The sequence below is a fragment of the Cynocephalus volans genome, chromosome 11, assembly GCF_027409185.1.
Source record: "Cynocephalus volans isolate mCynVol1 chromosome 11, mCynVol1.pri, whole genome shotgun sequence".
Taxonomy (NCBI): domain Eukaryota; kingdom Metazoa; phylum Chordata; class Mammalia; order Dermoptera; family Cynocephalidae; genus Cynocephalus; species Cynocephalus volans.
The window spans coordinates 121,294,852-121,321,664 of NC_084470.1; the positions used below are offsets into that span (position 1 = coordinate 121,294,852).

The 26,813-nt window shown below is 37.6% G+C and overlaps 1 pseudogene; it reads right to left on the minus strand.

The window, feature by feature from the left end:
- Window positions 1-22,464: 22,464 nt before the first annotated feature.
- On the minus strand, window positions 22,465-22,744 carry LOC134390353 (alpha-ketoglutarate dehydrogenase component 4-like; annotated as a pseudogene).
- Between the last annotated feature and the right edge of the window lie 4,069 nt (window positions 22,745-26,813).

Consider the following 26,813-nt stretch of genomic DNA (forward strand, 5'->3'; position numbering starts at 1 on the left):
AACAATAGGACTGCAAAACGCTGAAGTCTTACAGTCACAGAGGTGTACCTCCTGCTCCTGTCAGCTCAGAGGCAGGTGGGCTACAGCTCTGCTCTTCATGTCTTCTTTATTCTGGGATTGAAGTGGAAGCAAGAGCTTTTATTGGAAAGAAGCTGTTTTCATGTCAGAGGCAAAGGAAAAATGGCAGAGCCAAAGCATCAGCTAGAAGTAGCACAGAGCTTTTTCACCCACAAAACAAGCCAGATGGCCAAGCCTGCCATAAATGGGATGTGTCCCGCAAGTCAGGTGGCAATACACCTCTCTCAGGAAAGGGCATGAATAATTTGGGAACAGTAATACAATCTACCACAACAGGCAAAAAGACTGGAAAAATATGATTATTAACAGCTGTTAATTCTGGGGAGGAGAAATATAAGTAATTATGTTCCGTGTTTTCAAAGTTCTCAAAACAAAAGACAACGACAAAGGGAAAAAATCTAGGTCCACTATAATACACAATTTTATCCTGTTTTTTAAAGTTTAATATTAATCTTGTGAGCATTTGCTCATATCCCTAATAGTTTCCTCCATTAATTTCTTTGTAAGAGGCAGAGATCTAATATGGTTTTGAAAGACCAAAATGGATGGGATAATACTACTTTGGAGCTTAAAGGGATAAAATTTTGCACATTTACCAAGGAATTTGGATATCTGATAGTGCATTGTCATATGACTCTGAGTGCATAGAACTTTAAATAATTAAACAGAAAACTTCATTTTTAAAAATGAAAAGTAGCCAAATAATATTAAGCACATAAAAATAATGGACAGTGAGAAATCATGAAGAAATGGTATCTACCAACAAGCCAGGTATTTTCAGTTGTCAGAAAAAATAGTGAAAGACTGAAATGGATCAAAAAACTACCAGACGTCTTCAATGGAAAACCATGCATTATCTACAGCACACCCTTCTAGGTTATCTGCTTATATGGGGTCATTGTCTTTAAGCTATTTGAAAACACTGTAAGTTGTAAATAACTGATGGAAATGCAAATAATTCTGTTTTATACACTTGAAAATGAGTCCTGTCTGATGGAGAGACAATTGGTTTCTGTCCTCAACCCCCACCCCAAAAAGCCAGTTTTACATCTATTTGTAAATTCATTTCATGACTTACATGTATGTGTTGTCTTTGAATTCTCCTTTGAACTGGTTGAAACATCTTGCTGATTTCTTCATTAATTAATGAGTTAAATAAAATCTTTGCTATGTGTTCACTTTATATTTGCATGAAAGTTTTGGTTTCATCTTTTTTAAAAATTACCCTTTAACACTGAAAATTTCACAAACCTTCATCGGAGTGTTTATTAGGAGTGAGCCTCTGAAGTTAAGTTTTTGCAAATACATGAAACAATATTAACTGTTGCCTTTTCCCAATGACTTTTTCCTTCACTCACACCCCATTTGACCTAAGGTTGTTCCATCAGATTCTCTCTCTTAGTTATGTGTCTTAGCTCAGATTGCCATAACAAAATACCATAGATTGGGTGGCTTAAACAACAAAATTTTCTTTTTCACAGTTCTAGAGGCTGGTAGTCCAAGTTCAAGGTGTTGGCCAACTTGGTTCCTAGCTTGCAGATGGACACTTTCTCACCGTGTCGCCTCATGGTCTTTCCTTGGTGCAGAGAGAGCCATCTCTCTGGTCTCTTTTTATAAGGACACTAATACCATCATGAAGGCTGCACCCTCATGACCTCATGGAACCCTAATTACCTCCCAAAGGCTCTATCTCCAAATACCATCACATTGGGGGTTAGAGCTTCAACATATAAATTTTGCAGGGGACACAATTCAGTCCATAGCATAATGTAAATTCAAAGACAGTCGTGAGTTCTGAGGCTAGGGATGAGGTGATATCTAATTGGTAGTGGTGGGGCCGTCTTCTGTGGGGTCACGGGTAGAAACGCAGAAGAGGAGGCAGACATGCTGAGGGAGTACCTGCAGCCACGCACTTGACTGCTGCCTGCTTCAGGACTCTCTGGGTGGCTTTTGATTTCTGAAAATTATCCAGAATTCTTCCAGAAAATGTCCTTTTTTCATTTCCCTAATGTGAGCTGATTTCTGTTATTTGCAATCAGAATAACTTTAATCAAAATAAGGGGGCATCAAGAAGTATAAACCCATGACCCTTCTTAAATCCAAGTCTCTGTCTATCCCACCTGGATCTTTGTGGCTGGAGAAAATTCTCCCTTTAAATTCTTGATTGATTTCCAGTCTCACACTGCCACAAGCAACCTTGACTGCCCTAGTCTGTTCACTCTCCCACCTACTCTCTCGTTTCACATCTTCTCCTCTCTCCTCATACCTCCTCCCACATCCTCACCTGGGGCGATACACCGTGCTTGCTTTTCACTGAAACAACTGAAACCATCAGAAGAAAACTACAGATTATCACCACTTTTACCCACATGGCTTCTGGAACACCATGATGTCTCAGTTTTCTTTCTACCTCACAGATTCCTCCTTCTCAGTCTCCTTTGCTAGCCTCTCTTCTCCTAAACCTCTAAATCTAACCTGTCTGAAAAGTTAGCCATTAGCCTCACATGGCTGTACAGCACTAGAGATATGGCTAGCCTGAATTGAGATTGCTGCGTGTGTGCAATACATACCAGATTGCAAAGATTTACTAGGAAAAAGGAATGTAAACTATTTCATTACTAATTTTTATGTTGCTCACATGATGAAATGATTACATTTTGGATATCTTGGGTTAAATAAAACATAGCTTAAAATTAATTTCACCTGTTTCTTCTCACTTCTTAAAATGTGGCTACTAGAAAATGTAAATTAATGTGGCTCACATTATGTTTTTATTGTTTGGCACTGCTCTAAATGTTGGAGCGCCCCAGGGCTCAGTCTTTGTTCTTTCTCTCACTTGGTTTTATGGTTTTAAATACTTTATATATGCCAACAACTGCCATCTATACTTCTAGCTCAGACCTCTTTTCTGAGCTCCTGACTTGACTATCCAACTTGTCGACTCAGCTTCTCCACTTGGAAGAAGTCTAAGAGACGTCTCAAACCGGCTCACTTCCAGCCTTTCCCATCTCGGTTGGTGGCAATTCTATCCTTCCAATCACTCAGGAGAAAACCTCGGCGTCACCTTTTACTCCTTTGCTTCTCTCAGAAGCCATATTCATTTCTTCCTGTGGGTGTCTCTTCAAAGTACGTCCATAATCTAACTATTTTTCACTACTTTCCCTGCTTACCACCATCATTTCTTGCCTGGATTGCTAGGATAGTAACGGATCTCCCAGCACCTGCCCTTATGTCTCCACAGTCTGTTCTCAACACAGCTGCCTGAGTAATCCTTCTAAAACTTCCATGAGTTTTGTCACCCCTCTGTTGAAAATCCTGCCATGACTCCCTGTGGTACTCAGAGAAAAAACCCAAGTTCTCACAACGGCTACAAGGCGCTATCACTTCTCTGGCTTATCTCCTACCATACTCATTCACCCACTCCAGTTCACACTGCTGTTCCTTAAAATGCCAGGCATGCTACTGCCTTAAAGCCTTAGTATTAGTTGCTCTCTCTGCCTGGAATGCTCTGCTCATAAATATAGTCTTCCCTCAGTACCTCCATGGACACCAAAATCAGTGGATGCACAAGTCCCTGATATAAAACGGCATAGTATTTGTACATAACCTACACACATCCTCCCACTCTAAATCATCTCTAAATTATTTATAATATCCAGTGCAATGTAAATGCTGAGCAAATAGTCATTATACTGTATTGTTGAGGGAATACTGACAAGAAAAAAGTCTGTACATGTTCAGTACAGATGCAGTTTTTTTTCCAACTATTTTTGATCTGCAGTTGGTTGAATCCATGGATGCAGAACCCATGGATGTGGAGGGCTGACCGTATTCACACGGCTGACTCTCTTACCTGTTTCACGTCTTTGTTCAGATGTTACATTCTAAGTGGGGCTCCTGTGTTTAAAATTGCAAACTGCCCCCCCAACTCTTTACCCCCATCTACTTTTTCTTTTCTTCAAAGTACTTACAACTGTCCTACATCATACACAATTTATTTATTTATTATGTTTATCGTTATCCCCTCCCCAATACCACTAGAATGAAAGCTCCTCTAGGGCAAGGAGCTTGTGTCTCTTGCTTCCTGCTTTATTCCAAGTGCTTACAACAGTGTCTAGCACATGGTAGACATTCGGTACATGTTATGGGTTGAATGTCCTCTCCAAAACTCATGTTGAAATCTGCCATTGTGATGGTATTAAGAGGTGGGATCATTAACAAGTCATTAGGCCATGAGAGCTGTGCCCTCATGGATGGATTAATGCTGTTATTGAAATAGTGGGTTCCTAATAAAAAGCAAGTTTGGGCCTCTCTGCTCTTGCTCTCTTTCTCTTGCCCTTCCACCTTCTGCCATGAGTGACGTGCCCCAAGAAGGTCTTCGCCAGATGCAGGCCACTCGACCTTCAACTTTTCAGGATCCAGAACTGTAAGAAATAAATTTCTGTTCTTTATACCTTACCATGTATGGTATTTTGTTATAACAACACAAAAAAGGCTAAAACAGTATGTATCTGCTGAATGAGCATTAAGCTAATCAGAGTAGTTTGATTATTCTGACAAGGTGCACGAAGACAAATTCCAGTTCAAAATTGTCAAGCTGAATACGGAAAGGGAAAGCAGAACCCCAAACCAGATTCTGAAATCTAGAGCAATAAATCAACAAGTGGCCAGGCACAAATGCAGCCAACAAAATGCTCCTTTTTGCTCTTTTTTTGTATGAGAATGGTTGATACACTTGATTGAGAAAAAGTGAAATCCTGAAAATCTCACTGGGAATTTGGAGAAGGCAAGAACTGCAGAAGCTCTGACCCTGGCCCCTCTAAACGGTCTCTTGTCATGCAAACCTTTGCTGAAGAGGTCTCTGATACCAATGCTAGGACTGGAATGCAGTTTGGGGACAGAAGCAACATTCCTGGGGAGATTAGAAAAGATAGGTTTATTGCAACCCCCTTTCTATCCTTTTGTTCTGGGTCTATGCCTGGAGGCTAAGGCCATTAAGCAGAAAACAATTGGGGGTGCTAAGAAATGGAAGACCAATAGTCCTGGCCCAGGCCTGGCTTTTCAGCTCAGTAGGTTTGGGGGTAGGAACACATGGCAAGACCCAGCAAAATTGCTGACATTCTTTTATCCATAGACAAATATTTATCGAGCTCCTCTTTTGGTCAGACACATTTTTGGCTTTGAGGAAACAGTGATGATTAATATAAGGTCCTTGCTTTCATGGAGCTTATGTTCTGGTTGGGAAGACAGAAAATAATCAAGTAAAAAGTGACTAAGATAATTTTAGATCATGGTACTTGGTAGGCACTAAAAAGAAAATTAAAATGGGAATGTGAAGGGGTAAAAACTACTTTAGGTAGGGAGGTCAGGGAAGACCTTCCTGAGGTCTGTTGAACATAAAAGAATAAACAAATTGTATTTCCTGTTCTCACACTCTACACAACACTTCACTTGTGGTCACCAAAATGCGTAAGGATTTCTTCCCACCAGTTCTCCAGTGGACACCAAGTGCGTGTCCTAAAATTCAATTCAATTCTGACACTGTCTTTGTGAACATGGCACCAGATCTCACAGGTTAAGCGATTAGTTCCACCACGCTGCTTACACTACAGGTGTCAATTGCAAGTTCTGGGTTATTATCTGCACTTCTGACTGACCAGTTAGAAATCGGGGTTCCTGGGACCCCTCTCCTTTGCTAGGACAGCTCACAGAACCCAGGGAAACACTTTTCAGTAGTCCCCCTTATCTGTGGGAGATAATTCCAAGACCCTAGTGAATATCTGAAACTGCAGATAGTACTAAAATAATTTACATACTATGTTTTCCTATACATGCATACCCGATAAAGTTAATTTATAAATTAGACACAATAAGAGATTAACAAGAATAACTAATAATAAAATAGAACAATTATAACAATATACTGTAATAAAAGTTATGTGAATGTGGTCTCTCTGTCTCAAAATATCTTATTGTACTGTACAGCAAGTATAGAACAGAAAGTAAAACCACAAAAAGTGAAACTACAAATAAGGGGGGGCTACTGTACTTACCTTTATCAGTTTATTATAAAGTACATCATAAAGGATGCAGATAAACAGTCAGATAAAGAGGTACATAGGGAAAGGTATGGAGACAGTGGTGCACTATCCTCTAGACACCTCCATGTGTTCGGCAACCTGGAAGCTCATCGAATCTTCTTGCTCAAGAGTTTTTATAGAGTTTGATGTCCAGGCTCCTTCTTCCCCTTCCCTGGAGGTTGGTGGGTGGGGCTGAAAGTTCTAACCCTCTAATCCTCTAGTCAGTTGGTCTTTCTGATGACAGGCCCTGTTAAGGGACGCCCCAACCCCTACTGACCTTAACATATGCATTCTGCTTCTGTACAAGTCGCTTGCTAAAATAAATGGGGGAATAAACAGAGTAGCATGGCCAACGCCATTTTAGGTGGCTCTGCCATTTTAGCCTGAAAAGTCCCTATGGGGAATCCAGGGTGGGGAGGGGCTACAGGGCTACCCACAAAATTAGCTTATATATTGCTGGCTTGCTTGCATTGGCTAGATTGTGTCAGGTGCAAAAAATTCCCGCCTAGCTAAAAATAAAAGATGCGAGAGGTTTCAACTTGGGGCTGTGCACTTCCATTGGCCTGCGTAGCCCTGGCTGCCAGAAATAAACTCTTTTCCCTTTCCTATCACCCGGTTCTCGTGGGCAGATTTCTTTTACCCGTCGGACGTTGGCCATAACAGCCCCATCCTGGACTATGCAGGGTCCCCACCATAAGTCACTTCATTAGCATAAATCTAGGTGTGGTCAAAAGGGGTTCATGACGAGTAACAAAATGCAGACTTTCAGGAGTCTCCAAGGGTTTTAGGATCTCTGTGACAGGAACCAGGGGTATTTCATATCATAACACAGAAGATAATATTTCCTCTGAGAAAGGACAATGAAAAGGATCCAGCCTTTCAAAGAAAGTTCAGGCAGAAAGAACAGCAAGCACCAAGGGTCTGGCTGGCAAGGCTGTTCATGGAGACCAGAGGAAGCCTGTGTGGCTCAAGAGAAGTAAGTGAATGAGTAGAAGAGGAACAGGAGATAAGGACGGAGAGGTAGAGTGGGGTCAGACCATGCAACGGGCTGACACTGACATTTGCAAAAAAAGGGAACATCATATTCTGACTTTAATTTTTAAAATATTGTTCTAAATTGTAGGGACAATTAAAAAGCTAGTGCCACAGTTCAGGTGAAGAAAATTCATGGCTTGGGCAAGGCTGGTGGTGGTTGTGATGGAAATAAAAAGATACAAAATTAAAAGATATAAAAAGAGATATTAGATATTTTAGAATGTAAAAGACAGAATGCCCCAGACAATTGGCCAAAGTAACTTCTATTTAACAGTGAAAACCAAGAGGTGGTGTAAGGAATTAGAATATTCCACCCCAATATATGCCACTTTGACATAAGGATTATTTTGAGCTGAAACAATTGAGAAACAGCAGACAGACGCCAAAAAAGCTCTCTGCCCTCCTCCTCATTATGTAAAAGCAAGGCCTAAATTACCATTTGTAAAGGTGCGTGCCTCTCCCATACCAGGAAGAGGAGCCCAGAAATGGCACCAAGAAGAATCTACATAGCAAACCTTACTAAAAGAACCCTTATCTCTACTGCTTTCCCCCCATATATGTACCTTCCCACAATTTGCTGCCCCTAAAATCCTAATCCCCTTTTTCTTCATCTTGTCACTTCTCTAAAAATGTATTGTTCTTTGCCCCAAGTTCTGACCACCCCTTTGAGTTATTCATCACTGAGTTCCTCCCACATGCATGCATGTTGCATGTGTTAATAAACTCTGTTCTTTTTTTCTCTTGTTAATCTGTCTTCGGTCAGCCATTGAACTTAGATGGGTAGAGGAAAAGTTTTTATCTTCCCCTGCAGTGGAAAATTGTGCACTGTCTGTCACATGACAGCATTTATATACTTTTCAAAGTGGCAGAAACAAACACATTTGTTAAAGACTCAAAGCATAGCAACTTAAAATTGTGCCTCACATGCAGTGTTTAGTATTCCATCTTGGACAGGATCTAGGTGTCTAATGAATATATATTAATCAACTCAATTTAGTATCAACTCAAAGTTTTAAGTTACCAAAGACCTTGGAAACTATAAGCTAATAATTGTTGAAATAAAGGTTGCTAGAATAATTATTTTATTTGGTTAAACACATATTTATACTTTTAGTAATCTTAAACATTAAGTAGAAGTAATGCTAGCATATTCAATTAGTAAGCCTGTATAAGTGAAAGAACATACCTAAGTAGAATAAAAAATGCACACATATTTAGTGCCTATAACTCACAGAAACATAGTGGTTTTTTTTTTTTAAAGATGACCAGTAAGGGGATCTTAACCCTTGGCTTGGTATTGTCAGCACCACACTCAGCCAGTGAGCGAACTGGCCATCCATATATAGGATCCGAACCCACGGCCTTGGTGTTATCAGCATTGCACTCTCCCAGGTGAACCATGGGCCAGCCCTGAAAACATAGTGGTTTTTACTAAACCAAAATTATTTAGCTAGTTTTGTTTGTTAGAGATTTACGTAAATTACGTTAACTTGAGTGCTTAAAATGTTTCTGAGTTAATTTCTATATGAATACTTTTTTTCACATTAAAATTATCAGAGGATCAATTTTCTTAATTTCTGGGATTTTTGGAATATTCCATTTATATAAGTGCTAATTTATTTTTAAGTCAATCAAAATAGAATTCTTCTAAGAGACTTTAATGATCTAATTTGGTAATACCATTTGGAAAATACTACACATTCACACAATGAGAGCTAAAGGCCTTCCTGAATATTAGACACATAAACACACAGACACACTGAGAGAGAGCTTAGAGCTTCAATTCTAAAATTTCACCCGTATGGATCCCCGTACTGGCCAACAACCAAATAAATAAATAAAATTTCACCTGTGGGTCAGCATAACCATGAGGTGGGCCACATGGCTAGAGAGTGGCAGAGCCAGGATCCAACCCTGGCATCCTGGCTCCAGATGGACCAAGTGATCGAGTCAACCACTTGCAATAGCCCTACTGTACAATAATAAAGAAAACCAGTGTAGCTATGATAAAAATTTCCTCTTAGGAAAGAGAAATAAAGGGAACTTCCAGGACAGCTCCAGACATTGATCATGCACCAGGCCCATGCCATGTCCTACTGGGAAGGGATACTGAGGTAAAAAGTAACACCTTTAAATCTCATTGATGTTAGGTCAAATATTTGTTTCTTTGATCGAAGACTGAATTTGAGTTTCCTGGTCAAATAATTTGCCATAAATTCTGCCCCCTGAGACTCTATACCTGTCCCATTCCCTTCAGACCAACCTGCAACCTACCAATGTTGATATCCTTTAGCTGGCCCTACCCAACTAACGGCTACAGAACTGCAAGAACAATACCTCACTCTTCTAAGAAGCATTTTTGACCAACTGTTCTCAAGGTGAGTCGAACTGCAAGCTGACCTCTTGGGCTAACGTTCTATAAAACCTCCACCTTTCTTCCTCAAGGCAGAAAACACCGCTTTGGAATAGTTTTCATACTGCAGCATTCTGAATGAAAGTTTATACTTCATGGTGCTCTGCTGGATTTCCTCCCACAGTTTCTGGTGGTGTGACCTGGATCCTGGACCCTCTGCTGCTCAATCTGGATAAAATACACTAGAAACTTTGCTGTCTCCTCTCCTGGGAGTTCCAGTGACTGCACCACTAAGTCCTGCTCCCGAGGAATGTGCTCCTCCCTTCTCCTGAGCTTCACTGAAACCTTTATTCTTCATCTTCATTGTTTTCGGTATAAGCCTATTGATTTGAATCATCCTGCTCCATTCAGGGTTTTATAGACAAGGTGGGTGTAGCGCTGAGATTCTCTGGGCCAACCATTGTCTCTTGTTTGCTCTTGTCACTTGAATATGGGCGATCACCAGTTATTCAGTGAACTTCCAGGTCATAACCTCTTACACAGACATACATTACGGTGCCAGTAGCACCGAATATATGAAGCTCTGGAAAGATTCTATCATGGGCAATTGAAAACTTCAGGGACCACTTTAAGGAATTGATACATAAACAAAATTATTCACAAGCCTTGTGCTTTAGAATCAAAGGATTCAAGATTTCAAATGATTTCATGGTCAATATTTTTTTAATTGTTATAAAGAGGTCTCTAAAATGCAGAAAACGTCTAAAATTGCTTCCCTTAAGGACTTTTAGAAAAGACTAATACAAATCTGAAGAGCCTAAACATTCAAATTTCAATGCTCTTCTTCCTCTCCTGTCCAACTTGAGAGGGGCTTCTCTTTTTTTCCTCCCTGTACTTTGACTTCTGCCCCACCACTGTGTCCTCTTATCTTTTCTTCACTGCTCTTTCCTAAACACATTTGTCTCACTGGGTAGTTAATATCCTCTCATAAATGCTTATAATGTAGGTGGGAATGAAGGTCACCCCCACATAAATGGACTTGTAGCTTTAAACCGTGGCCAAAATCAAATTTGCATAATCTAGTTAAGAGTTTCCTAACTTTCTGGAGGAAAGACAAAAATTCACAAAAGAATTTAAGATTGTTCTAAGGACTGGTCTGGTTAACCCATTTCTTTCTGGGACTAGAGGTGCAAAACCTGGTTAGAAAAGTCAGGCTGGACTTAAGGCATCAAAATCTGAGCACAGATGAATATTTAAAAGTATAAAAATAGGACAAAATCTCTTAGCAGCTTTCCATGAAGTCTTTCCTGTAAAAAAAAAAATAGGTCAAAAAATCAAATTTGTAGACAGAGAAGTAATAAATTCATTCTAATTTCAGAGACTACTTAACTATCACTTTCCAGGAACACTCTAGCATTGGTAAGGGCAAGGATATCACAGCTGTCTTATGTTGATGGTCTTAAATTAAGGTGACACATTTGATTTAAAAATAGAAAATAGTATGTCCCCTTCCTTAAATTACAAGATCTTTTAGAACACTGTGAAAATACTTTGACTTAGAAAAAATATATGGACTAAATTAAGTAGCTCTTTAAATTAAGTAACTAGATATAACAGAACAAAGACACCTCTATGTCTAGTCTAGACAAAGACACCTGTCGATGTTGTGGAAAAAAAGGGAGGAACACTGGAAGAACAATTGCTCTGCCTTAGCTCGAAAGATAGGATCTAAAAAGACAAAAGACAAAGTCTGGCTGCCAAAATGACACCCGTCTGCAGAAATGGCTGCTTGGTCTGCCCGTAATTGACCTTAACACAAAATGGAGAAATATTCATGCAATTGCTAAAATGGAATATTTTATTTCTATTTTAAACCACCTTTCTATCATTCTCTCCCTTGGAGTAGGAAAAAGTTTTCAGTGGTCGGAATCTCAAATACACCTCAGACCCTGCCTCTGTCTCAGCCATTTTCTCTGTCTTTGAGCCCTCTTACTAGTCAATATGCTTTTCTGTTTAGTATTTACAATTTGTTGTAAACAGAGTACCACAATTTGGCCAATAATTCAATGATGGCAGGGATTGATTACCCACTGCCTGATGCCTCCCCTATTAACAAATCAGGCCTTGAACCCAGCTCTGATAGCCTCTGGGCCAAAGATGGTTCAGATGTGGAACACGTAATAAAGTCTGGATCCTTAAATGTCTCAGTTGATCCAACTATGACTTTCCAAAACTGGCCCAAAACCTGCTACAAAAAAGGGGGACGTTGAAGGTCTTTAGTCCAACATACCCTTCATACTGCTGGAATATACTTATTATTCCTTGCACTAGTTCTTGTATTAATCCCATTCTGCCCGTCAAAAAGGCCTATATGCTCATCAGCCACTTTGTACAAGATATGGGGTCATTAACAAGACCGTGCTTCCTCACGTCCCTGTAATCCTCAGTCTCAATTCCATCCTATCCTCAATCCCTGAGACAGCTACTTACAGTGGTAGGTCTATTCCTCATGGACTTTAGAATACCCTTGCTACCATATGCATAGTATGTATTTGTATTCATTTGAGAAAACCAACAATACCTGTGGACAGTGATGCCCAAAAGGTTTACAGAAGCACCCTCTTATTTTTTCCAAATACGCAACCATAACCTTAGAGACATCCAATTCCCCCAGAAATCTATTCTTATACAATACGATAACCTTCAGTTATGCTCTCCCTCCATTTATAGAGAGTGTTTATGTACAAGGGACACAATGTCTCTAAAAATGTACTCCAATTTTATCAGATCCAAGTTCATTATCTAGGCCACAGCATCACACAAAATGGAAAGTCTCTTTGTCCCTATAGATTGGAAGCTATTCAGTACTTGCCTTCAGCCAATTACCAAAAAACAACATCAAGGATTTCTCAGTCTCATAGAATATTACAGACACTGGATTCTTAATTTTCAGAATTGGCTGCCCCTAGAGACGTCTTTCTATAAGTTAAGGGACTCCCCTCAAAACATTTCTATCCCTGAAATCTCCGATTACTATAAATCTTTCTAAGTATTCAAGTCATGGGGGCCTCTAAGTCAAAACCTCAGTGAACATCATAGTCCAGTTGCTTATTTTGGCCCCTTGCTTGACCCTGTAGCAAAAGCCTGCCTTTCTCATTTGTGCGTAGTGGCAGCAGCTGCAAAGTTACTGAAACGTTTGATGATTTAGTCTTGAAATTCCCACCTAACCTCATTGTCCTTCATGCTGTTCAAAACCTTACACTCAACTGAAAATACCCAACGCTTTTCTGCTTCTTGATTGACCATCTATGGAATTCGTCTCCCCTAACATGCACACATTTCTACCACTGCAGTACCCTGAACCCCACTGCTCTTCTTCCTTTCCCAGAGGACGGTGAGCCTCATGACTGTCGTGTGGGAATTTGGGGGAATTCTTTGCTTCACCTTGATCTTGATTTCTAATTTAATTCTATTGAGATAAAAGAACACACTTCATATGATTTGATATCTTTTAAACTTATCCAGACTTGCTCTGTGACTCAATACATGATCTGTGACATATGGTTCCTTGTGCACTAAAAACGAATATTTGTGCAAGGGTTTGTGTCAACTATAAAGTTAGAGGTCACAGTCCCCAAGACTATCCTCAGCTCTGACACTAACTACAAGTTCAGAGTGTTCCCAAAATCACCCTCGGTTTTGATAACTTACTAGAAGAATGCACAAAACTCACTGAAAATATTATACTTATGGCTATGGTTATTACAGGGAAAGAATACAGATTCAAATCTGCCATGAAAAAAGCACATTGGACAAAGTCCAGGAGAAGTACCAAACACGGTACTTTCTGTTTTCTTCTCCCTGTGGAATCCGGGCTCATTATTTCCCTGACATTTGTCTGTGACAATATTCAAGAAGCCATGCAGGAAAGCTCACCTGAGCTTTGGTGTCCAGAATTCTTATTGGGGCTTCATTACATAGGCATGATTGATTGATTGTCCACATGGTTGAATTCAGTCTCCAGGTTGACTTATACTGAGTAACTCAAAGACCCCACCCTAAGACTATTAAGAATGGCCAGCCTCACACTAAACAAAGACACTCCTATTAGGTATGACACAGATTATCTCCCAGAAGCTGAGGGCAAAGGCCAGACCTCTCTTTGAGCAAGGCCAAATCATTTACTACACAATTCTGTCATGGAGAGTATTCTAAAAATGTCAATTAAGTCAAATTGGTTGATAGCATGGAGACTTCTACATCCTCACCTATTTCTATTTATCTATTAAAGCAATCATTGAAAGACAGGTGTTAAAATCTCCAACTATTTATAACTGCAAGGTCATAGGTTTGGATACCTGTACCAGCTGGCCGCCAACCACCCCCCCCCAAACACACACACACAAAAAAGGATTTCTGTAAAATCTCCACCCATAATTGTGGATTTGTCTATTTCTACTTTTAGTTCTATTAATATTTTCTTCATGTATGCTCTACTACAACGTGCATAAATATTTAAGATTATTGTGTCCTTTTGATACATTGACATCTTTATCATTATGAAATGATCTTCTTTACCCCTGAGAATATTCTTTTATCTGAAATACACTTGGTCTGATATTAACATAGAAACTCTAACTTTTTCTTTTTTTGTAACAGCTTTATGGAGATACAATTCACATGCAACACTTTGAAGTGTACAATCCAGTGACTTTTAGTATATTCACAGATTTGTGCGTCCATCACTGCTATTAAATTCCAGAACATTTTCATTAACCACAAAAGAAACTCCATATCAGTAATCACTCCACGTTTTTTTCCTGCCCCCAACTCGTGGCAACCACTAATCTACCTTCTCTCTTTATGTATCGGCCTCTTCTGAACATTTTATATAAATGGGATCATACACATGGGATCTTTTGTGTCTGGCTTCTTTCAGTTAGCATAATGCATAAGGTTTATCCACGTTATAGCAGGTATCAGAACTTCATTCCTTTTTATGGCCAAGTAATATTCCATTGTATGGATATACCATTTATCAGTTGATGAACATTTGGGTTATTTCTCCTTTTTTAGCTATTAGGAATAATGCTGCTATGAACGTGTAATTATTTTTGTGACATATGTTTTCAATTCTCTTGGTATATACCTAGGGTAGATATCTAGAAGTAGAATTGCTGTGTGTAGATTGCTGTGTCATATGGTAACTCTATGTTTAACTTTTTTAGGAAGGCCCAGCTGTTTTCCAAAGTAAGTGCACCATCTTTCATTCCCAACAGCAGTGTATGAGGGTCCCAGTACCCCCATAGTCTTGTCAACACTTGTTCTTCTCCTTCTTTTTATTTATTTGTTTATTTTTTAAATTTTTATTGAATCAAAATTGATTATACATATTTTGGGGGTTCAACATTGAGATATGTTGATCAAATCAATATTACTAGCATATATATTGTTACAAATCATAATTATTCTTTATGCACCCCTCCCCCTCCCCCCCTTAGTTACCTTAGATTTCTTCTCTCCCTCTGAAAGAGCAATGGTTACTCTGTTGATTTGTTGCCTAGATGATCTGTCCAATGCTGAGAGGTGTGTTCAGGTCCCCCAATATTATCATAGAGCAGATGCTTCTTCTGTCCCTCTGGAATGGGCTTTGTGGAGAGAGACATCCTCTTCTTTTCTTTGTCTCTGCTGGTGACTCTCCTTGTGTCAATGCACTCCAGTGGCTGTCGGACCACCTGCATGGTGGTTATGGCATTTAGCCTCTTTCACAGCAGCCGTGGTTATTGTGGTGGCTGTGGTGGGCCGACCACATGGAGGTGATGTTTTTGGCACGCTCCTTGGCACTGGCAGTGTGCCTGGTTGTGGGGGAGGGTCCGGTCCCCAGATCCATCCCTCAGGTTCCCTGGAGGGCCCCAAGGTGCTGGTGCAGTGTGCCTGGTTGTGTGAGGGGACGTCCAGTCCCCAGCTCCAAGCTTCGTTATCCTCCTTTTTAATTACAGCTATCCTAGAGGGTGTGTAGCGGTATTTTATTGTGGTATTGATTTATATTTCCCTATTGACTTTTATAATGACATTGAACATCTTTTCATGTGCTTATTAGCTATTGTGTATACTTGGAAAAATGTCTATTCAAATCCTTTGCCCATTTTTAAATTGGGTTATTTGTCTTTTTATTGGTGAGTTGTAAGAGTTCTTTACATATTCTGGATACAAGTCCCTTATCAGATATATGAGTTGAAAACATTTTTCACATTCCCTGGGTCATCTCTTTACTTTCTTGATAATATCCTTCAAAGCACAAAAGTTTCTAAGATGATGAATTCCTATTTATTTATTCTCTTTTTTGTCTCTTGTACTTTTGGTGTCATATCTAAGAACCTATCATCTAATCCAAAGTCCAGAAGATTTATGCCTATGTTTTCTTCTAAGAGTTTTACAGTTTTAATTCTTAGATTCAGGTCTATGGTCCCTTTTTGAGTTAGTTTTTCTATACAGTGTGAGGTAGGCATCCAAATCATTCTTTCCCATGTAGATATCCAATTTTCTTAGCACCATTTGTTGAAGAGATTATTCTTTTCTATTGAATGGTCTTGGCACCCTTATTAAAAACCAAGTGGTTATAGATGTGTGGGTTTAGTCTGGACCCTCAGTTTTATTCATCTATGTGTATCATATTGTCTTAATTACTTTAGCTTTGTAGGAACTTTTAAACTGTGAAGTGTGAGTCCTTCAACTCTGCTCTTTTTTTCAAGATCGTTTTAGCTATTCTGGGTCCCTTGCATTTCCATATGTACTTCAGGGTCACTTTGTCAATTTCTGCACAAAAGGCAGCTAGGATTCTGATAGAAATTATATTCAATCTGTAGATCAATTTGGGTAGTTTAGTTGATTTAACAATACTGCATCTTTCAATCTATTGACATTGGGTATCTTTCTATTTATTTAGGTCTTTAATTTCTTTCACTGATGTTTTGTAGTTTTCAGTATACAAGTATTGCCCTTTTTTGGTTTAATTAATTAATTTATTGATTGATGGATTGCAGCTGGCTGGTACAGAGATCTGAAACCTTGACTTTGGTGTTATCAACACAGCACTCTAACAAGCTGCGCTAACCAGCCAACCCTTTTTGTTAAATTTATCCCTAACTATTCTATTCTTTTTGATGCTATTATAAGTGGAACTGTTTTCTTCATTTCATTTTAGTATTGATCATTGATAATGCCTAGAAAAACAACTGATTTTTGTATATTAACCTTATATCAACAAACAACCTTGCTAAACTTGTTTATTACTTTGAATGAGTTCTTCTTGGTGTGTTCATGTATTTCTTAGCATTTTCTATATACAAGATCATGTCATCTCTGAATAAATAGTTGTTGTTTTTTTTTACTTTCAATATGGGTGCCTTTTGTTTCCTCTTCTTGCCTAATTGTCCTGGCTAGATTTTCAAATATAATGTTAAATAGCAGTGGTGGGAGCAGACAACCTTGGCTTTTTCCTGATCCTTTGGTTATTTAGCCATGTCTTTAATTTCCACGTATTCGTGAGTGTCCCAAGTTTCCTTCTGTTATTAACTTCTAAATCTATTTTATTGTGGTTGGAAAATATACTTTGCATGATATCAATCCTTTTAAATTTATTGAGGCTGGTTTATGACCTAATATATGGTCTATCCTGGAGAATGTTACATGTACTCTTGAGAAAAATGTGTGTGCTGCTGTTGGTCAGTGAAGCATTCTATAGATGTCTGTTGAGTCTACTTGGCTTATACTGTTGTTCAAGTCTTCTATTTCCTTGTGGGTCTTCTGCCTAGGTGTTCTATCCATTATTGAGAGTGGAGTATTAAAGTCTTCAACTATTGCTGTTGAATTGTCACCAACATCATTAAATCCTGTCAATTTTTTTGTTACATATTTTGAGGCACGATTGTTAAGTTTATATGTGTATGTAATTGTTATATATTCCTGATAGATTCTCTTATCATTATAAAATGTTCTTTGTTTCTAATAACACTTTGTCTTAAAATCTATTTTGTCTGGTATTAGTATACCCACTTCACCTATCTTTCAGGTACTATTTGCATGGTATATCTCTTTCCATTCTTTTTCTTTTAACCTTAGTGTGTTTTTGAATTTAAAGTATGTCTGTACAGCTGGTTAGAGCATGGTGTTAAAACACCACGTCAAGGGTTCAGATCCCTATACTGGTTCAGATCCCAGCTGCCAAAAAATAAAATAAATAAATAAATAAAGTGTGTCTTTTATAGACAGTATATAGTTGGATATTATCTTTTTTAAAATCCCTTTTCCAATATCTATCTTTTCATTTAGTTCATTTATATTCAGTGTAATTACCAGTGAGGGAGGATTTATGTCTGCCATTTTACCTGAAGAATTCCTGTTAGTATTTTTTGTAGGGCATGTATCTAGTGATGAATTCTCTGATTTTTTTTTCTTGTTTTTGTTTCTTAGTGGATCTGAACCCTGACTTTGGTGTTACACCACACTCTAACCAGCTGAGCTAACCAGCCAGCCCTCTCTCAGTTTTAAAAAAAATCTGCAAATATATTAATTTCTCCTCCAAATCTGCAAATATACTAATTTCTCCTCCATTTTTGAAGGATATAGACTTCTTGGTTGTAGGTCTTTCTTTTAGCACTTCGAATATGTCATTTCACCATTTTCTGATTTCCGTGGTTTCTAATGAGAAATTAGCTGTTAATCTTATTGAAGATAATTTGTGTGTGATAAGTTGCTTTTCTCTTGCTGCTTTCACTTATCTCTCTTTGTCTTTGACGGTTCTTCTATGACATGTCAAGGTATGGATACTTTTGAGTTTTTATCTTATTGTTGAGTAATTATCCTATGGGAATTTATTGTCTATCTTATGTGCAGACTTACATTTGTTGTTGGTTTGTTTTTAAATTTTGGATGTTTCTGGCCATTATTTCTTTGAATATTCTTTCTGCCCATCATGTCTTTCTTCTCCTTCTGAGACTTCCACTATGAGTATGTTGGCACACTTGATGATTTCCCACAGATCTCTCAGGCTCTGTTCATTTTCCTGTTTATTTTTTCTTTTGGTTCCTCAGAATGAATACTCTAGATTAATCTGCCTCCAAGTTCTTAAGATTCGTTCTTATGCCTATGGAAATCTGATGTTGAATCCCTCTAGTAAATTTTTAATGTCAGTTATTTTAATTTCAAATTTAAGAATTTCCAACTTCAGAATTTCTATTTGTTTCTTTTTCAGTAATCAATTTTTTTAATTGACAAAAATTGTATATATTTATTGTGTACAACATAATGTTTTGAAATGTGTATATATTGTGGAATGGCTAAATCAAGCTAATTGATATAGGCATTACCTCACATACTTATCTTTTTTGTGTGGTGAGAACACTTAAAATCTACTCTAGTAGTTTTCAAGAATACAATACAGTACATTGTTAACTACAGTCACCATGTTGTACAGTAGATCTCTTGAACTTCTTCCTCCTATCTAACTGAAATTTTGTATTCTTTTACCATCATCTCCCCAACACCCCTCTGCCCACCCCTCCCCCCGCCCCAGTTCCTGTTGTAGAAAAAAAATATATAACTTTAACATGCTTAATTTGCTTCTGTATTTAATGCTTGCTAAAGATAGAAAAACATAACTAACACCATTTTAAATAAGGCAGGCCCAGACACATTAAATTCCAGGAAGGGAGTAAAACACCACCCGGTTCCAGGAACTGACTGACCAGTTCCTTATCTAAAAGCCACCTGGAAGATAAACGATTGGGAAGTGCACTGTTCCTTATCAGGGTACCAGCTCGCTAGAGCCCACCAATAAATCTGAAGGTGCCTCAGATAACAAGCAAGCAGTACACAACTCATCCTGTTGTGAAAGTCTGTCTAAAAAACTATATAAAAAGCTCTTGTGTTAAAGGCTCGGGGTCACTTTTGTCTTGAATGCTGAGTGACCCCAGCAAGCTGGAATAAACTCCTCTTGCTTGATTGCATCGGTCTCCGTCTCATGGTCTTTGTGAGGTGAGCCATCCCGACGTGTGGGATTTGTGCACGGTGCACAGATCTTACACTGTAACCACCATTCTACTTGTTTCTTTTTTTAAAATTTCCATCTTTTTCCTGATGTTCTCTCTCTGGTAAGACATTATTCTCATACTTTCCTTAAATTCTTTTGACACATTTTCCTTTAGTTTTGTGAACATATTTTATAACTGCTAATTCAAAGTCTTTTTCTGGTTAGCCCAACATCTGAGTTTCCCCAGAAACTATTTCTATTGCCTGTTTTTTTCGTGTGTATGGGATGTACTTTTCTGTTTCTTTGCATGTCTCGTAATTTACGTTGAAAACTTGACATTGTAAGTAATATAATGTGTCAACTTTGTAAATCAGATTTGCACTCCCTCCCAGGTTTATTGTTGTGGCTGTTGTTGCTGCTGCTGTTTGTTTAGTGACTTTCCCAGACTGATTCTGTAGCGTCTGTAGTCTTTGTCATATGAAGTCTCTGCTCGGTTAGCTTAATGGCTGGCTAATGACTGAACAGAGATTTTCTCAAATATCTTGAAGTAATGTCTTCCAACTTATGTCGAGTGGCCTTGTGTGTATATTGGTGCATGGCTTCAGTACCCTGTCATTCAGTTGACACCTCGCCTTAGCCTTTCCTTCTTGCTTGGGCAAAGCCTCAAGGTCAGCCAGAGGTGAGGCATTAGGGCCTTCTCAGGTCTTTCCTGGGCACGCATGTAGCGTGCACATGTCCTTACAGATTTCCAAGACTACAGCAGAGCTTTTCAAATCTCCTTATGGACATCTTATTCTTCAGTTTTTCCTTTTTAAGTTTTTTCATCAGCGTCTCATTAGCCCCAACTGTTAAAAACTCCTCTGGCAGTTTTGATGTTAAATAACTGTCACTGATTATTTTCAACAAATGCCACATGGATAGGGCTTTTCAGAGATCAAATGATTCAGGTCAAACAAAGACAAACTTTGAGAATGAATCTTTTGAGTGAGCTTCCAAACAAGTCAAATAGTGACAATTCTCTGGGATTGAAGTTTTGGGGATCTCCAAACCCTTTCTTTCCCCTGTGGTAGATGCCAGTCTGCTGCTTTTTGCAGCTTTTGTCATTGCAAGGCTATTGGCTTTTATTGCTACTTTGAAGCTGGAAAGAGGATGCAGGGGATTGAATTAGGTCCCCCCCAAACTCACTGAAGCTTGAATCGTGTCCCCCAAGTTTTATGTATTAGAAACTTGGTTCCCACTGTGACTGTTAAGAAGGTGGGAAATCCTATTATGGTAATTGAAAGGGAGAGCCTTGAAAAGGTGATGAGATTATGGGACCACGCTGTAGTAAATGGATTAAAAATGGTGGTCATGGGTGTGGTTTGGAGGGCTTTAAAAGGGGAGCATGAAGAGTCTGTCTCTCCCTCTGTTCTCTCTGCTTCCACCATCTTGCAATGTGACATCCCTGGGTCACTGACACCACCACCAGATGGACTTTGGACTTCCCAGCCTCAGAAACTGTAAGCAATAAATTTTGTTTCCTTTTTAAATCACCGAGTTTCAAGTATTTTGTTACAAGCAACAGAAACGGACTAATACAGAGGGGTTAGGATTAGGAAAAGTTTAAACATCCCAAATCTCATTGTTCTTACCAAGACTCAGTGATTTTCTTGACTAAACATTATTCACTGTCAAAACTGACAATCAGCTTTGTATCTCATGAATATTCATAACCAATAAAAAACAAAATATAAATAAATAAATAAAAACATTGCTCGGATTGCTGCAAGCCTCTATTTAATTTCTAGAGTCTAAAAGAGCTGATTTTGACCTTTTTCCCAGAGTGCTCATTGCCTTTATGGAGAAGCAGATTTTTGGAAGTGCTTACTCCACTATTCTGAAAGTTGGAAAGATCCCCAGCTTTCATTTCTTTTAATGTTAGCATGGTATATCATTTTACATCTTCTTACTTTCATTTTACTTGTGTCTTGATTTTAAAGTGAACTTCCTATTAGTAGTATGTAGTTGAATCTTGCTTTTTTTTTTAACCCACTTTGACAATCTCTGCCTTTTAATTGGGATGTTTAGAAGATTTAATTTGTAACCTATTTATTTCTTTATTTATTGCTGCTGGCTAGTACAAGGACACAAACTTTTGACCTTGGTGTTATCAGCAGCATGCTCTTAACCAAGTGAGCTAGCTGACTGGCCAGTCTAGAAGATTTAATTCAAATGTGTTTATCGACATCGTAGAATTTACAGTTACTCACTTACTATTTTCTTTCTGTTTGTCCTATCTATTCTTTGTTCTCTTATTTTGTCTTCTTTTGGATTGAGTATTTCTTATGACTCCATTTTATCTTTCATTGCCTTATTAGGTGTAGTGCTTTGAGTTTTCTCTCTCTTTTTTTTTTTCTTTTGGTTTGTTTGTTTTTGGTTTGGGTTTTTTTCATTTTTAGTGGTTGTTTTATGGTCTTTAGTGTACACCTTTAACTTATCACAGTCTACTTTGAAGTAATATATTATACTATTTCACAAAACACTATACTTCCATTTCTCCTCTCCTGGCCTTTGTCCTATTGATGTCATATAATTTATTTCTATATATGAGTAAACTCCATATTGCATTTTAAAATTTTCATTTTATTTATTTTATTTTTTATTTTTTTAAGTGTATACTTTAATACGTAGAAAATATAAACAATTAAGTAAGCTTGTGGAGAAGCTGACCAAGGTACACAAATTAGGAGATACAAGTGTCCATCTAAATTTTCTATATTTCATTTTTTTTACAACTTATTAAAGTTGTTTAATATACAATTTCTCCTTTGTTATTTTGGAAGTCTTTTATCATAAAGACAATTCTTGATGACAAACAGCAGCCACAGTGATTATTCTGAACCTGCACGTTAGATAAATTCAATTTCTTCCTGAGACACGAGTTTCCTTCTGTATCTCTGAGGTAATGATTTTAGTATTTCTGCAGAGTCCGGTGGACCCTGATGCATCAGCAAATCTGGTGATTTACTTCCCTTAGGACGCTGTGAAGTTGCAGAAGAGTGAGATGGCAGCCCTGCTGATCTCAAAGTTTCTGATACATTGATTGGGATTGTCTCTTCTGTCCGGGAATCTTATTAGTGGCTTGACTACCAGCACCACCCAGCTGGCAGATGCCATTTTGCTGCCCATCTTGACCCTAATTTTTGCTTTAATGTCAATTATATTTTAAAGAAATTGTAAAAATAATTTTAAAAGTTCTTTTACATTCACCCACATATCTATCATTTCCAGTGCTCTTCATTCTTTGGTGTAGATTCAGATTTCCATCTGATAATCTTTTCCTTCTATCTGGAGGCCTCTTTATATTCTAACAGTTCAAGAGTGCTGGTATAAATTCTTTCAGCTTTAGCATGCTAAAAAATTCTTTATTTATCTTTTATTTTGAAATTTTTTCTCTGGGTATAGAATTCTAGGTTGCCAATTTTCTTCTTCCAGTACTTTAAAGATATTGCTCCATTCTCTTCTGGCTTGCATTGCTTCCAGCAAAAAATCTGCTGCCATTCTTATTTTTATACTGTATCCCATACATAAGTTGTCCAGGCAAAATACCACATCTAAAAGAATTATTGCAATTGGAGTCACTCCCCAATAAATGTTATAACTCACATTTTCCAAGATCCACAAATTAAACAAGTGAGTTAAATAGGGATATTTTAGCAATCACCATCCCTGCACATACCAACCCAGAAAGCAAGAATCAACAAATACCAAAAAATTAATATTGTGTAGGCCACATTTTCTGATCATAATGAGATAAAAGTAGAAATCAATAATAAAAAGATATTTTGAAATGCATATATTTGGAAAACTTCAAACACACTTTTCTCTATGAACTTATGTGGAAATAGCTCCAAGATATACAATTGAAGTAAATAATTAAAGGTACTAAATATTGGTACTATTTGTGTAAAAGGGGGGGAAGTATATATATTTCTCTATATATGTATAAAAATTATTTGGAAATATACACAATAAATTTAACAATGGACACTTGTATTAGGGGATCTGTATAAAACCATGTGGATGGGATTAGTAGTAGTAGTAAAACTTTTCACTGAATACCATTTTTTCATTTTTTGTTTTTAAATACTGTGAATATATTAACTAACCAATAATTAAGTGCTCAAAATGATTAATAAAACATACTTTTGAGACAATGAAGGAAACATGATGGAGATTTAGAATATATTTAGAACTAAATGATAATAAAATACATTTCAAAATTTGTAAAAAGTGGCTGTAACAGTACCAAGAGGAACATTAAGAGTCTTAAATGTAGTAGAACAGAAAACAGATTGAAGTTAAGGTGGTAAGAATTCGCTTCTAAGAGTTAGAAATATAATAATAGTGTAAATTCAAGAAAAATATTTAATTCAAAACATTGAATTCTATTTCTGTCCATATAATGGGGAATTTATTTGAACAAATCCAATGATTGAAACAAAATTCTGAGTAAATATTTTTTTTAAAAAAATATTAAAAATTTACAGATGGGCTGGCACAAATGAAATCTCCAAATCTTGACTATGAGTTGCAAGTGAGAGTTTTGGATGTTAAATGCTCAAGCATCCATTCTGAGGGTGTCTGACCACCTCTGAGGCTTTGATTTCCACTTTGATAGCTACATGGATTATTGGATTCAGAAGATAAGCTTAGAGACCCTCCCAAGTGAAGAATTTAATAGGAGATGGCTCCTTATAGTTAAGACCCAAGTGAATAAACAAAAATCAAACCCTGTTGTAAAAAGTCAGTTGACAAGGAAACAAACCTAACTTGACCTTAGTACTGGATAGAATGAGGAGAGAATCTCCTGTGATAATTTAAAACAATAAGCCATTTGGGTAGTCAGGATCTAAGACGGTCCAAGTGTTCTTTGCCTCTCAGCATTCACACTTTTGTATATAGTCCCCTTCTATACTGCATAGGGCTGGCTCGCATTGCTAATAGGGTATTGTAGAAATGACTGTGTGTGATTTCCAAGTTTAAATCATATAAAATACCGAGGCTTCTAGTTTTTACTCTGTTGGAACATTCATTCTGGGAGAAACCAGCTGCATGCACATCATGAAGACACTCAAGCTGTCCTATGAAGAGGCAAGGGATCAAGGCCTCCTCCTAGCAACCAGCACTAACTTGCCAGGCCTGTAAGTGAGCCACCTTGGAAATGTATTCTCCAGCCACAGTTGTTAAGCATTTAGACAACTGCAGTGCCAGAAGACATCTTGAATGCAACCTCAGGGGAGACCCTGAGCTAGACCCACCTAGGTAAGCTGCTCCCATATTCTACAAAGATCGTGTAAAGATAATTAATGTTTATTGTTTTAAGTTGCTAAGTTTTATGTAATTTGTTATATAATAAATAACAAATATACCAGTCCTCACAAAGCTTTTTGGTCTGAATTCATGCTGCCTGTGTGGTCAGAAAAATCTCAAGTGGAAATTTAACGACTAGTACAAACAAATACAGAATTTCTTAGGAAAAGCTTATTTTCAACCCAGACCTAAAAGAGCTACTGAGGATAAAGTTCAAGGAAAATAGTAGCTCACATTAAGAATCAAAAAATACCTAAAGGCAAAAGACACCATGAGTGAGAGCCAAAGAACCAATAGGTAGCAGAAGCAGAAATGCAAAGACTCCGTATATTAGATTTACCAGTCACAGAATCTAAAATGAATATATTTAATGTGTTTTAAGAAATGAAAGAAGGAAAAAGAAACTTTGAGCAGAAAATCAGAAACTATAAAGAACAACAAAGCAGATTTTTAAAAGAACAAAATAGATCTTCTATAAATAAAAATATATAATTTTAAATTAGTCAATGGACTGACTAAACAGTAGGTTAGATACAGCTAAAAAGAAAACCAGTGTACTGGAAAACAAATCCAAAGAATTTATCCAGAATGCAGTCCACGGATTCAAAGATGAGAAAGTATGAATGAAAGCTTAAGAGACATGGAAAACAGAATGAAAAAGTCTAACCTATCTCAGTGGGGTTCCAGAAGAAGAAAATAGAGAATGGAGATGGAGCAATATTTGAAGATAAAATGGCTGAGAATTTTCCAGGGTCATTAAGAGATACCAATCCACAGATCCAGAAAGCCCAACAAAATTCAAGGCAAATAAATCAAATAAATCCAACAGAGATATATCACAATTTAACAGCAAATCAGAAAGAAAAAGAGACAATCTTTAAAAAAAAGAGTAAATTTGAAAGAAGTATAACAAAGGAAATAATAACAGTAAAAACAGAAATTTTTGAAATAGAGAAGAAATGAAACCATCAAGGGATCTATAAAGACAAAGCAGGAATTATTAAAATAGACAAACTCATAGCAGGATTAATTATAAATAAATACTTAATAAATAAGTTCACATATAAATAATATCAGGAATAAAAAGGGGGACACAATTTCTTTTACATTAAGATTTAAAATATTATAGGAGTCTACTATGAAGAACTTTATGTTAATAAGTTAGTAAACTTAGATGAAATGACAATGTACTAGAATTTATTTGGCTTCATGTCAGCAAATATCTGATTAACAGTTATTGGAGCAATAAGACATTTAATTAAAATAGAGAATGGATTCTGGGCAGACAATCTAATGCTGTCTGCATAAGCTTGGCACTAGTTTTTCCTACAAACTTTTTTGGAGAAATGCATTCACACGGATAAGTGTACCAATCAAGTGCACAGCTCAGCACATTTTCACAAGGTGAACATACCCAAGTAACCAGCACCTAGACTCAGAGAGAGAACACTACCATAAACAGAAGCCTCCTTGTGGCAATAATAATTTAAATCTTAATCCTCAGAAGTGCCTTGTAGCTCACATGGATTCGGCTGGCTTGTATTTTAAAAGCAGGAAGCAGGTTTTTTTGCCTACCACTTTTTAAAGAACTACATACTGAAATAATTGTTTTCCCTAGAGTTTAAATTCTTGACTCAACTGTGCCAGTTTACTAGGTCCCTTGGCTGCACTAGTGTCTCCTGAAGTTTCCAAGAAGCCCACACATGTTTACTAAGACCAGTGCCACTGTTAAAGGTTCGGGATACAACAGAAGTGTGCACCTCAAGGCCATCTGAGGCCTGTGAATTGGCTGTGCTGAGTGGTGTACTGTCCTGCTAGGAACCACATGTTTGCTTAAGGCCCAATGTGTGCAGCTTTGCCTTTATAGAAGCTCAAGCTGCAATGT